We start from the raw sequence: 12,990 nt of genomic DNA, 5'->3' as shown, positions 1-12,990 counted from the left end.
GCCCTGACAGCAGCTAGCTCTGTGCCTCTTGCTTGGCTTCCCTGTCCGCCTCCGGAGCGGCGGGGACTGACTGCTGTTGGATCGGTGTTTTGGATTAGCTGGACCTCAGGTCTGATCCGGTCTGGCACTCGCTGCATTCCTGTATATCTTTGAGCTGTTAACTGCTGAGCTGCCTGTCACTCACACGGTGACGTGCCTGTCACTCATGTACTTACCGTCTGTGTGACAAGAAACGTGACCGAGTCAGGCTCCCAGGAGAAGGCTGAAAAAAGGGAGGGAGGAGAGGCAGGCAAAGGCTCCTCTGGTGTCCGATCTCCAGGAACACAATGTTGTTTAAGAAATAGAAGAAGGAGAAAAAAAAAAGCCATTTTTGATCATTTCATTTTAAGCAAGAAATAAAAGAGGAAGAAATGTTCCAGCAGTATTGAAAAGTTTCAAGAGTACTGGATTACAGCATGGTAATATTTCATTTGGAAATAGATTTTTCACTTGAAATTTGTTAAATGGTGTATGTCAACTAGGAAACTCCAATGTTTTGATCACTGGAAAGCACCTGTTGGAAGGGTAACTTTTTTCCACAAAGAATTTTGAAATATCTCATTTCCAACTTGTAACAAAGACAAATTTCAGCATGGGAGAATTGCTCCCAGTGTCCATCCTATGCTCACAAGTACTAACACAGTGCGTGCTGAGGGCAGGTGTTTTTACTTCCCTCACACCTTGAGTGATGTGAAATCAAGTTGAATGGTTCTGGTCCCTCAACAACCTGGAGAAATTCCATTCGTATGTAAGGAAACACCACTGATGTTAGTTATTATTGATCAGTCTTTACTGGATGATCTGTTCCTGTGTCTGTTTTTATATGCATACATGTAAATAATTATTATGTTTAACATGTGTACGAAATATTTTTCCTGTGACTGCAGCTCATTTCTAAATGAGCAGGGTTACCTGCAATCCAGATTGGAATACAGCAGTCTGTAATCTAGAAAGACTGAGCTGTAGTGCTTCCAGCCTGTCTCGATGACTGATGCAATACCACTACAGCAGAGCAAGCCCAGAGCCTGGCAGGAGCTTTGCCTCTCGGCTTGCTGTGTTTTGGTGGCAGTATTTCCCGTAACCGCTCTGCTGCTGTAGCATCACCACTGTTCATTTCCATTTCCTCTGGAGCTCAGTCCTTTTCAAGGGCAGGCTACTGGGGATGTGTCCAAAATACATGTTTTCTAATTAAAGGGAATTGTTTACTTGATGTAAAGGGAGGAAAAGATAGTCCCTTTGGCTGGATGTTTCTTCCTGGGTAAGATGCATTAATGATGGTGCTCTTTGATTTCTTTTTCTTTTTTTCTTTTTTCTTTTTTTCTTTTTTCTTTTTTTCTTTTTTCTTTTTTTCTTTTTTCTTTTTTTCTTTTTTCTTTTTTTCTTTTTTCTTTTTTTTTTTTTCTTTTTTTCTTTTTATTCCTCCCTAATCTGCATCCACTCTTTTTCCTTCAAAGACCCCTTCTTCCTTTATTCTTTATTCCTTTCTTCTTTTGGCCCTTTCCACCCTTTATGCTTACAGCCACTAATCAATGCTCTCTGCTCTCTCCTCTGCTCTGTCTCAGGCTGCTTGCTAAGCTTTTCTCTTTGCCTGTCCCAGCAAGCCCCAGATCTTGTTCCTGAAGCCCAGTACCACCCCAGCACCGTGCCTACACAGCACCATGCTGCTGCTGCTGCTGGGGGCTTGAAGCTGTTGCAACTACCTGCCTTGTGGTGGTGTTTGATGTCCTCACCCAAGAGCGTGACCCCAGAGTGCCAAAACCAGTGACCATGCTGGTCTGTACTTCTCCAAAGCAGGATGTAAATTCATGTGTTTTTAATTGTTTTGATGAAAGGTATTTTATTTTATTATTTTTTTTTTTTAGGGATAAGGTTTCCTGAAAACTTTTTGGCCTCCTCTAGCCTCCTCCCAGAGCAACACGATGTCACAGCACAGGCACCCTTTCAGCATCTGCTGGGCACCGTTGCTGCTCCTGCTCCTAGCAGCCTTTGCTGTTCCCCCTGTGCCTCTGCAAATGCCATGGATGTGACTGCATCCGTGGCTCGTGGGGCTGGAGCACAGTATCTGCATCTCCCTCTGAGGACGGGCTCCTCTGGTTTCATTTTGTGGGAGAGTTTGTTCCAGCGCAGGGCTGCAAACCCCGCAGTTCCTCAGTGCTGGAACAGAGCTGTCAGGTCTGAATAGTGCCAAAGGGCCATTTCTTGAGTGAGAGCTGCTTTTTAAACAAACTATATTCAACTTAGTGTTGTGCAAGTTACTAAGCAGATTGACAGCCAATGGCATTAGAATATGGAAGGTTATTTTCAAAGCAATTTTTTCTTTTGGCAGAGAAGGAGAAAAAAATAAAAATAAATAATTGGCCTAGAACCCATAAAACCAAATGCAGATAGGGTATGTAATGTATTTACTTACATCTTGAAGTAGGTGGTGCTAGCAAGATAGAGACTTGTGGATAATTTTATTTTGAGGAAAAAATGTCCCAAAAGTCGGCACATTGCTAATAGGATCTGCCAGCAAAAGATCTTGCAGATGAGAAAGTGGTAAATCTGAACACAGTTTTATAGGATTTAGAATGTCATTTCCAGGCTTCAGTGGTAAATAATAATGGAAATGAACTCATGTGTTTGTCATTCAGCTGAAGGACTTTGCTGGGCACTTTGCAATCTTAATATATCTATCATGTGGCAATCTCACACTGATGTTCTGCAATTAAAAATTGAAAATAAAATGCAACTCCTATAGAAATACAATGAACCTATTACTGAAATGCAGCCACCTGTGGCAGGAAACACATTGGCTGTTTAATCTACGTCCAAAAACTCCACATAGCAATTTTGAAGAAGCAGCAAAGAATTCTGTATTCTCTTTTTATGGATGAGAAAACAAATCTGGAGGCACAGGAGGCGATTCAACCAATTGGAATAGGACCACGAATTCAGGATCAGCATTAGTTGTTCATTTTAGAAAAAAGGACAGGAGGATCATCTGTTGCCTTGGGGACCCTGTCTCTTTATTTCCCATTTCTGCAGCATGTATTCATCCCCTTTTAATGGCATGCTGAAGCATCATTTCAGTACTAACACAGGACGAGAAATGGTTCCTAATGGTTAACTGATAATGCTTCTTGTGTTACTTGATCTTTCCTGTCTTCCCTGTTTTCTTGGGTGAAAAAGTGAAAAAGATGATTCTGTTATCTGTGAAAGGGGGTGCCTCTCCCTCTGTGAGCTTCAATAAATCTGCTCCAAGAAAATGATCTATTTGTTATTTTTGAATAGAAAAACTCTGCTTTGTGAATATGATACTTGACACGATACGGGTTCTTAGGAGATGGGGAAATTGAAGACAATGTTTTTTTTCTTTATTTGCTGGGCATTAATACAGAGAAAGCGAGCAAGGTCTCTAGGTAATGTAAGACTGGATCTTCTCATGGTCAATCACAGTTCTTAACCTTTCTCTTTTCTGCAGTAAGTGCCCTTGGGACTGTACATTTTTATTTCAAGGCTTTCTCTGTGAATGCAAACAGGCGTGAGGGGGAGATTATCGTGCAGAGCGCTCTCTGAATTCCCTTCTCATGGCATCATGCAGACGAGGGCAGGGTACAAAATGGTACCATCCTATGATCTGGGGGATTTGGGGCTCATCTGTAAGTATTGTAGTTTCAAAGGTTTTGTTGTAAAAATCTGCTTACTCCAGTGAAGTCAGTGAGATTGTTTGCTTCACACCAGATGACAATCTGGCTTAAAATACATATGAGAGTTTGGTCACGTATATGCTATCTTTTAATTTTTTATTTTTATATTTTTTTCCAAAGAATGTGAAATCCCCAAAGGCTCTGTTGTCTTACAGCATTTCCGTATATGTGAAGCTTGAGCCTTTTGTGGCTGGAGTTTCAAAACCTTGAAAGGTTGGAAAGAAATAGAGCACAATGTTTTGTTGCAACTAATGTTCTGTTTCACGCCATTGTCTCCTTAGTTCTGACAGCAGAAGAAAAGCTTATGACCACAGATAATGAAGTCAGAGACGTATTTCACAGAAACCATTTTATTTTTTCTGAGTTTCTCCTTATCCATGTTCTTAAGACAAGGAGCACACCATGATTCACGTGTGACAGACAAGAACAGGCTGTAGGAGAAGCCTCTCTCACGTGGATTCAAGCTGTTGTAAAGACAACCATACGTGCTGGGCTCAAGCAGCTCTCCCTTCAGCTTTCCTGGCTGTAGAGCAGTGGTTGTGGTGCCTGAGCTCCCACCAACCTCCACACATCAGGGTCTGGATGAGAGCTGCCTTGGGAAGCTGCACCCACCTTGCACCGTCCGGACGGGTGGGCCCACCACAAACACTGCAGCACCCTATTCATGTTACAAAGGCAGAGGTCAAGGAAGTCTGGAGTACACTGCAGTCCTGCTTTGGGCCTGTTACAAAAGGAAATCTTCCCCTTCTGCTCAGAAGACGCTCACAATGCTGTATTTATCTCAATGTCATTTTCTTCGAGATGTGAGCTGGAACAAATCCGGAGCAGCTGCTTCATTTCTAAGTGTCCTTTAGGGATCCCTTCAGCAGACACTTTGCAGAATATAATGATGACATTCTAACGAGCATTAATGCACATGTTGTCATCTTTCTATATTTACACTTCCCACAGGAGGCATAGTTCTGAAAAGCAAAAGAGAGAGGAAAAAAAAAAAAACTTTTATGCATAAACTTCAGCATCTGAGCTAGGTTTGACCAGAGAATCCACCTAATTAAAGAAGCCAGACTGATCTGCACAAGGTGTGTGGTGTGACAGCCAGGCCCTGAGGCCAGCCGAGAAGCCACAGCCCCTCATGCAAAGCCTTGGGTGGGTGAGGAGAAACAGACCCTGCCCCTTGGTGCTGACTGATTAAACCAGGCTGTAAGGAAAAAGGGTGAAAAATAGGATGCTTTTGGCATACGGACCAGGTGTAGGAGCACAGGGCATTAATGCTACTTGTCTACTTCTATAAAATAAATGTTATGGCAGAGCCAGGATTGCTGCAGATCTTATGAACTTCAGCCTAATGATTTAACTGCAAACTATGGGCACCGTGCATTCAAGCATATGCTTGCCTTCTCTCTGGTTTGTCCAGAAAGATGATGCATGGAACACGTTCCCAGCCTTTGTGGTGGGTGCTTATTAGCCGTATTGTTAAACGAACCCTGTAATGGCCTCAGCAAGCAATGTTTTCAGTATCGGCTACTTACGGAGTGCCACAGCCACGTGTTCCTTCTGCTGACAAGACAATCCTTGAATCACAAATGCAATCAAATCCTCTTTGTCCAGACGGGCTTCATGAGGAAACAAGTGCAATAAGTTCTTTCCCCAGCAGGAATATTATATACATACATAAATGTGTGTATATATACGTGGAAATAAATTAAAGAAGAACCTACAAAATAAGTGAAATGAAAATATATGTGCCTGTTGTTTCATAACATAAGCAGTTGAAGTGGATAAGGTCACAGTTTTGTCCTCTGCTTACTGATCTTATCGAGGAAAGATTGTATCAAATAAATAATATATCAAAAGATTTCTCCCTTCATCTCTTCACACACACACTCTCCACAGTCCCCGCTACATTATCCAAATCAGGAGTGAAAATCCAGCCAGTATGATAAGTAGTAACAAAAGGCTGTGCTTGTCTGTGGAAGTTTTGCTGGCAAATTTCCGAACCAGATTAAAAAGTAAATTAGATTTTTTCTGGAGAGTTATTTTCAACGGGTTTTGTCTGCTAATGTTCTCGTGCAAGATTGCAGCTTTGCCAAGGGGGGATGAGAACAAAAGAAGAGGATAAAGAATCGAGGTTGCAATTATCTGACTGAACAAGGTTCTCCCGTGCAAGGCACCTAATCAGGAAAGTCTCAAATTTGCTTAAAATACAAGGTGCAATACCAAATTTATTTATAATCTGCCTCACCTGCTCAGATAAAACTGTTTCTAAAGCCAGGCAATTGCAGGAGACAAGCTGTAAAATGGAACAAATGAAATCAAATCAGGTATTAATAACAGCGGAATGAAATTATAATAAAAAAGTGTCTTTTAGCAGAGTATAATTTCTGCTTTACAGAAAATGCAGATAAAGTAGAGCGACACAGAAAAGTAGTACAAAGTGGGAAGAAGTGAGAGGGACAAGGAAGAAAGGAGATGAGGGTGTCTAGGTCGTGTTATTCTGTGAGCACCACAAGAAAGACAGCAGGACCCCAGTTGCTTGAAACTAAGTAATGAGGGGCAGATGACAAAATGAGCAATGAGGCTGCCTTACCTGAGGGCAGGTGAGGTTACTTAAGTCCTCTCATCGTGGACTAACCCAACTTACCAGAGCTTGCTTTCAGAGCTGGGTGCAACATTGCGCTCTTCCAGGGACTTCTGTGGATTTCTGTGAGTCTCTTTGTCTTTATTTTCCATTTATACAGCAGAAATGTGATTTTTGTGGTTCTTTAAAGTGTGCCTTCAGTCCATGTACATGCAGTCCCTGATGTTGTTTGTTGTTGGCCTTGTTTAGAAGCTTGAGGCCTGTAGAAGTAAAACAAAAAAGGTGTTCAATGTAGAGTTGGTTGGTTGGTTGGATTTATTTTTGTCTGTTTCCCAATGTCCAGGAGCTCATGCTCCAGCTGGGCATGCAGATAGCTTCTACAGCATTTCGAGAGTTGGTCGTGCAGGTTTATTTAAGTCTCCAGGATTTATCATTTGCTCTTTGCCCATCAAAGGGTAGGTTGCTGCTCTGAAACACACTAGGATTGAAGCTGAGAAAGTGTATTTATCCCCAAATGTTTATAAAGCAATTTGCTACACAGACTGATTTGTTGTTGCACTTAAATGTTAGGAGAAACAGATTAATTTGCTTGTGAGTACACTGCATTTGGCATGGTAAGATATTGTGGTACAGTGCAGAACAGTTGGCTTGGGACTGTTGATAAATATTGTCTGGGCAGGCGTTTATTTAACGTGTTTGTTAGGAGATGCATGTTCTGGATGACTTTTGGTGGTGGTCTAGAGACTCTTTGCATACAAACAAGCCTTCTGTGTTTACGAGCAAGGCCTCTGGGGAATGCACCTACTGATGCCTTGCATAACCCATGCTCCTAAGTGACTCAGCTGCACTGAAGATTTGAAAGCAAAACAAAAACTTCTACTTTTTCCACCACTCTGCATTTGCAAAGAGCACAGACGTGCTGCCAGCTGTGTGCTGCACCGAAGCAGCCTCAGGTGGGCTGCAGGCACAGTGCTCCACGGGACTCGTGTGATGGTTTCTGAGCTCCCTTGCAATGCATGGAGCGAGCAGGGCTGTGCTCGGAGGCAGGCAGCCAGGTCTGACGGGCCGTGGGGTCCTTAATTGCCGTGAACATTGCCTTTCTACACTTCTGATGTTCTGCTTTTGCGATGTCATGGTGAAAATAATCGAACTGTGTTAAGTTAATGGAAAAGCTTCAAACAAGTAGGTGTCCCTGCCTGCCCTGCTTGATGGGTCCCGGAGCCTGGTGGGTGTGGGTCTGCGTGGCAGTGGGATGCGGGCAGGTCGGGGCACTGGGGTCTGTCAGAGATGCTGCACCATAGCTGGTGCCCACGGCCAGGCAGAGCCTGCTCCCTGCCAGCACTTGCCCAGCTCCTGCTGCTGGCAGTGCCCTTCATTTCACATGTATTTGGGTAGCTGGGTTTTCAGGCGCTGAGCAGCTGCCGGGCTGACGTGAGTGACGCACTCAGCCCATGTGGTCTGACTTCTGTAATTGGGGTCAATCACAGAAAAAACCCTGTCACAGCAGAAAGTGCTTCTCGGCTGCTGGGGCTGCCACAGACAGCAGCACTCCGGGGACTGAGAAAGAGCCACGCTGCCCTCCCTGCCCTCTGCTGCTCCTCGCTGCTTTCTGCGCACGCAGCTCTTCCTTGCTCACTCCTCAGCAAAGGGAGGCCAGCACTCATCCCAGTGCCTGATCCATCGCCTCCCAGTCTGTCCTGGCTGAGCTCCTAGAGCAGCCCAGGGCCATTTCAGGGGCTCTTCTGCCCTTTTTCATGAGCCCCACTGCGTGGTGGGACCCACACTGGACACCACCTAAGTGGTGACAAAAATATGGCAAATTCACATGGACTGGTGCTAAATGATACCTCTCCTTCCAGCTGGAAAACACAGAAGGGAAGAAAATAACTTCAGAGACATTTAGTGGGATGGGTTAGGAACAAGGGGAGGATTTTGCATCTTTCCTGTTCAGCTGAGCACAGTTTTAATACAAGAAAGGGGATTTCCCTCCAGCTCTTTGCATCTTGCCTGTGACCCAGGAATGCTGAGTTAAAGGCCAGGCAGGAAACCTGTACCATCCTGGAGAGTGGGAACCAGAGAGCCCTTTTGCTTTGCTTTCACTCCTTGCATCCTCCATCTGTCAGGGATGAGCAGGATTTGTAACCTCGTGAGCCATAGTAAAAGCTCGGGGGAGGCTCAGTTTCCTGTGGTGGGGCTGTGGAAATAAATAAACATATAGATCATCCCCAGTTCTTTTTGCTAACCCTGCCAGTCAGTGACAAAGGAGCAAGGGACCTTTCATTGAGATAAATACAGTGTAAGAGGGTAATTAAAGTGACGGATTTCTCAGTCGTAGGAGCTTTCCAAGGCTCCACTTCCCATAGCATCCTTGCATTCAAATGGGGAAGGAAGGAAGGGAGCCAGTGCGTTTCAGGGCAGCGCAGGTCTGCATCGTTCAGGATGGGGACAGCCATCTCCGAGAGGACCTTGCCTCTCTCTGTGCAGTAACCTTTAATCAGATGTACTTAAAGGAAGCACAGGAAGTCTGAAAACATTAATCTAAAACCCACAAATAATAACAATCTTGTTTCTCTCCTAGGTTGTATTAGCAAGACCTTTTCCATCTCCTTTTCTCCCTTCTCTGTCACAAAAATAGCGTGGGGGAGGGATTCACAGCTCTAAGTTGACTTGTGAGTTTTTGCCCTTAGCTGTTTTTATGCTTTCCAAAATCCAGGGAGCAGGAGTCGGGAGCTGTCATAGCTACAGCATGGCTGACAAATCTATTTAGAAGGTGAGATATGAAAGTCACACAACTTGGGCTTTCTGGCTAAGAGGGTTTTGCAAATTCACAAGGAGAAGAGAAAACCCCGATAAAGGTAGAAGGAGCAAGGCAGCCTTTCAGGGCTGCTAGCATATGTGGATTAGGCCTCTGGTGTGCTCTGAGCTGCAGCGGCTGCGAGCAGCTCCCTTGGGAGCCACTCAGTGCAGATCCCTGCCATGGGATGAGGGCAGCTCCTGCCATGTCAGAGTAAATGGTGAAGCTGGTTGTCCCTGCTCTCTGCCAGCTCCAGGGCCAGTGACTAGCAGCCAAGGGGTTGGAAGTGTTCAGGTGGGACAGGAGGTTCCCTTGGGGCAGCCCATTGCACCCCTGCCTGTCTAATAAGAGCTTTCAGGTCTCTTGCCTCCACCAGGGATTTGGGGAAGTGGCAGCTGAGGGCTCCAGCTTGTCCCAGTGTCCAGGGCTGGTCCCAGCCGTGCTGGCAGGGTGCACCTCATGCTCCTGCAAGTTCTCGAGGAACCCAGACTGTGTCCCTTGCAGACAGTGTGCAGTATCTGGGCTCGAACTCTCGCACTACAACCTGCCTCCTGCAGTCTAATTAATTAAAATGGGCTGTTGGCACACTCGGTCACTGATAACCAACCATAGAATAAAGCTGTTCAGCAAAAAACAGCCAACCTGGCGGTGGTGGAGCAGCGGTCTGCCATCCTGCAGCCCTGCAGGGAGGCAGCTGACCTCAGAGCTGCTCTCAGGGTGCTCTGTTCTCCCTGGGGTTTCTGCACAGGAGAGGCTCTGTGGAGATCCATCACCTCCTGCTGAGCTCTGCGTTCTGCTGGGGCTGGTGGCCACCACAGCCCGCCAGATCCATGAGATTTCCCCTGTGCTGTCCACCTCTCTGTATTACTCCTTTGTCTCTGTGCAGCTTCGCTATGGACCTTCCATCACTTGTGATAAGAGAAAATGTGTCTTGCCTTGTTTATGAACGATAAATGGTTTATACACTGCATGTTAATCATTGCCCTGCACCTTTAATCTGAAGTGTTATCCAAAGCTTCAACTGGGGGCTCATTTAGATTTCTTGTTTGTAGCAATAATACCCTTTTAATATGCTAAATGAGAAAGCAAATGAACCTTTCTCACACTTATGAGTTTTTAAAAACATCTCTTCTTTAGTGGTTGAAGGTCATTCTTTTGGCAGATTAATGCTTAACTATTAGGCCCTATTCATTGTCTGGGGTCAGCGCTGCTGCTGTCATCGCATATTAAAAAGTGCTGGCTTGGAACAGTGACAACAATGCTGCTAGGTGGGAGAAAGCTAAAAGGCCTGGGCGAATGTGGCAATTCATATCTCAGGTTCTCATTTAAACTCCGGTGCTATCGTTAGTACTTAATTTGTAGGGTATTAATGAATTTTAATCCCTTTTACGCTTCACATAAGTGCAGCTTCATCAGCCTGGCTTGCTGGCTGTTGCAACCCCATTCCTGAACTGGAACCTACAACCATGTTTGGGGGGATAGAAACTGTCGAAGCAATGCTCCAGTTGAGATTTGTTTGTTTATGTCCAAGACAAGCATGCAAAAGCCTCATCCCAGCTCTCTGCCACCAGATGTGTCCCACGGATCTGGGGGAAAAGCTCTGGTGGTCTCTGCCGAGCTGCCACTGCCCTGCAGGACAGGTGCTTCCTCCTGCCACACTGGTCCTCGGGGTCTGCACACTTCTTCCAGACATCAGCAAGCATCACCAAGCCGCATCTAGATCCCAGGCTTTGATAAGTCTTTTTCTGTTTCTCAGCACCAGGCACGTTCCTTCTGATGCTATCAGGCGTTCCTCTCTCTTTTCTCTTTGCTCTTCCTAGGAGCTCGTGTCCTAGTGATCTATGAGTTGTTTGGAGAAGCAGCAAACACTACTTACGCATTATATACATGTCTTGTCTGTTCCACTTGATAATGCCATTCTTTAATATGCTCAGCAGTAGCTTTTTAGCTGGCTCTTCCCCCCCACTCCCCTAATGCCTGCCTGGCATGCATGGAGGCCTTTTTATTCTTCAAATAATTTAAGGGATTTTATATCTAACTTTGTTTTCCAACATCCTTAAGGAGAAGGAAAAGCTCAACAAAGCAAAAATCTACCTCGGTAGCCTAGAGTGTTTCTGTTCCTTTCCTTGCAAAGACATAATGGCTCTGAGGTTTGCTCTGAGATCAAAGAAGAAAAGACAATGACAGATTAGTAAGTCTGAAACTTAATGCTGTGCTAAAACAAGGCGATGCCTTTTCTCAGCCACGAGCAGTGTAACCACAAGCACATAGTTGGCTGCTGGCAGGACGTGGGGGTGTGTGCCTCTGCTCGCCATCCTGTGTGTCCGTGGCCACGCGTGGATCTGAGACTGGGTGGAAATTGCCATTTCTGTAGGTGTGCACCCGGGTTCAGCGTGCAGGCTGGTCATTGTGCACAGGTGTTTGACCACAGACAGTCCTTGGCCCCACAGCAACGGGGGCTGCAGTGGGGAGGGCAGCTGGTAACTCCTGCCAGTACCAGGCGGAGTGGGCTCAGCGTGATGGCTGAGAGCCTGGGGGCAATGCAGGCTCTTTCGGAGATGGAGAGTCATCTGGGGAAAAAGAAATAAAAAAAAAAAAAAAAAAAAAAAAGGAAAAAAGCTTTCTCAGTCCTCTCTTTCCAACTGAGAGGAGAGGATCTGACATTGCTAGTCTGATTCATGAAAATCACTCTGAGCTCTTGTATTGATAGTTTCAGCTCTCTGAATCCGCAGGAATCTTGGCCTTATCCCTGAACTCAGTTATTTTAGTTGTTCTCTCTCCAGATACACTAAATAAAACACTTGATGTACTTAAGGCTCTCTGGCTTAGCTTGGTACACGATGATGGCATGTTCTTTTTGATTCCAGGGACGAGGAGGAATCCAGTGTTTCTTGCTTTCTGTTTGCTCATCTCTTGAATTTTGCAGAGAGGGTGCATGCGTCCTCTCACGTTGGTCTTGCTCTCTGAATGCTGAATAGGGAAATATGCAGAAAACATGAAGGCTATGAAAAATGATGAAAGTGCCCCTGGGCTTGCTGGGCACAGGGGAGACGACTTCAGTGCTTGCTTCTCCCCAGGTCCTCTTTGCAGTCACCAGAGGATGGGGCGTTTGGTGCCATTGAGAAGTCCCAGCTGAGTCCCACGCCGTGCGCCCCTTGGGGCTGGTGTGCCCCCAGCAGCTGCAGGCACGAGGCCAAGCAGGCACCCAGCCATGGGGAGCAGCTCTGCAGGGTGCAGCCCCTCCTGGCCTCTGCAGGCATGAACAGGCTGGGATCTCCCACCACCAGCCTGTCACTTCATCTTCAGCACCGAGGCTGCAGAATAAATTCTGCTTCTGTCCCAACAGACCATTCTCCTCTTGGCTTGATTACTGGCAGGATAGAAGTACATCATGGATAAGCTTTTTTTTTTTTTTTTTTTTTTCTAATTAATAAAAAAAGTCCAGGGCCACAGCTTTCTCTATAAAAAGTAAATAATGTTAAGAGCAGAGGCCCATTTTCCAGCTGGCTTGTGAGATGAGCACTCGCTACCTTGTGATGGAGCACTCCCACAGGGACCTTGAACCCAAAGGTAAATAAGAAACCCATTTGGGCAACCGTGCTGCTCCATCCATGGCTGGAAGATGTCCCAGTGAAGGGAAGCACCCTGAGGGAGCAACTCTGAGGCTGTAAAAACGTTTGCTACTTGCATGATATTTCCTCCTTTTATGTCTCCAGTTGGCAAATGGCTCTGTGGTGTTTTATTCCGGAAGGGTCCATGCAGAAAACTTTCCCAACTCTGAGCAAATGCTGCTGCATGAATAAATGATGGGGGAGGAGGTGGGGAAACACTTACTGGTCTGGCAAATAGAAGCACATTGGCTGAAGCAGGCACATTGTGTGCTGTTGCTG

At 45.6% G+C, this 12,990-nt stretch overlaps 2 long non-coding RNA genes across 2 annotated transcripts; one reads left to right on the top strand and one right to left on the bottom strand.

Moving 5' to 3' along the window:
- Positions 1-4,037: 4,037 nt before the first annotated feature.
- Positions 4,038-6,263, bottom strand: LOC311422511. The gene is made up of 3 exons (XR_014685395.1): positions 5,971-6,263; positions 5,258-5,442; positions 4,038-4,690 (listed from the first exon to the last, which is right to left on the bottom strand). It is a non-coding gene; the product is annotated as an uncharacterized lncRNA (long non-coding RNA).
- Positions 6,264-6,362: 99 nt separating this feature from the next.
- On the top strand, positions 6,363-12,445 carry LOC311422512. Its single transcript, XR_014685396.1, has 2 exons — positions 6,363-6,431; positions 12,178-12,445. It is a non-coding gene; the product is annotated as an uncharacterized lncRNA (long non-coding RNA).
- The last annotated feature ends 545 nt before the right edge of the window (positions 12,446-12,990 follow it).

This window comes from Aythya ferina (genome assembly GCF_964211825.1).
Source record: "Aythya ferina genome assembly, chromosome: 22".
In the NCBI taxonomy this organism is placed as follows: Eukaryota; Metazoa; Chordata; class Aves; order Anseriformes; family Anatidae; genus Aythya; species Aythya ferina.
The sequence above is the reverse complement of the archived record's forward strand: the minus strand, read 5'-3'. Positions and strand labels throughout refer to the sequence as shown.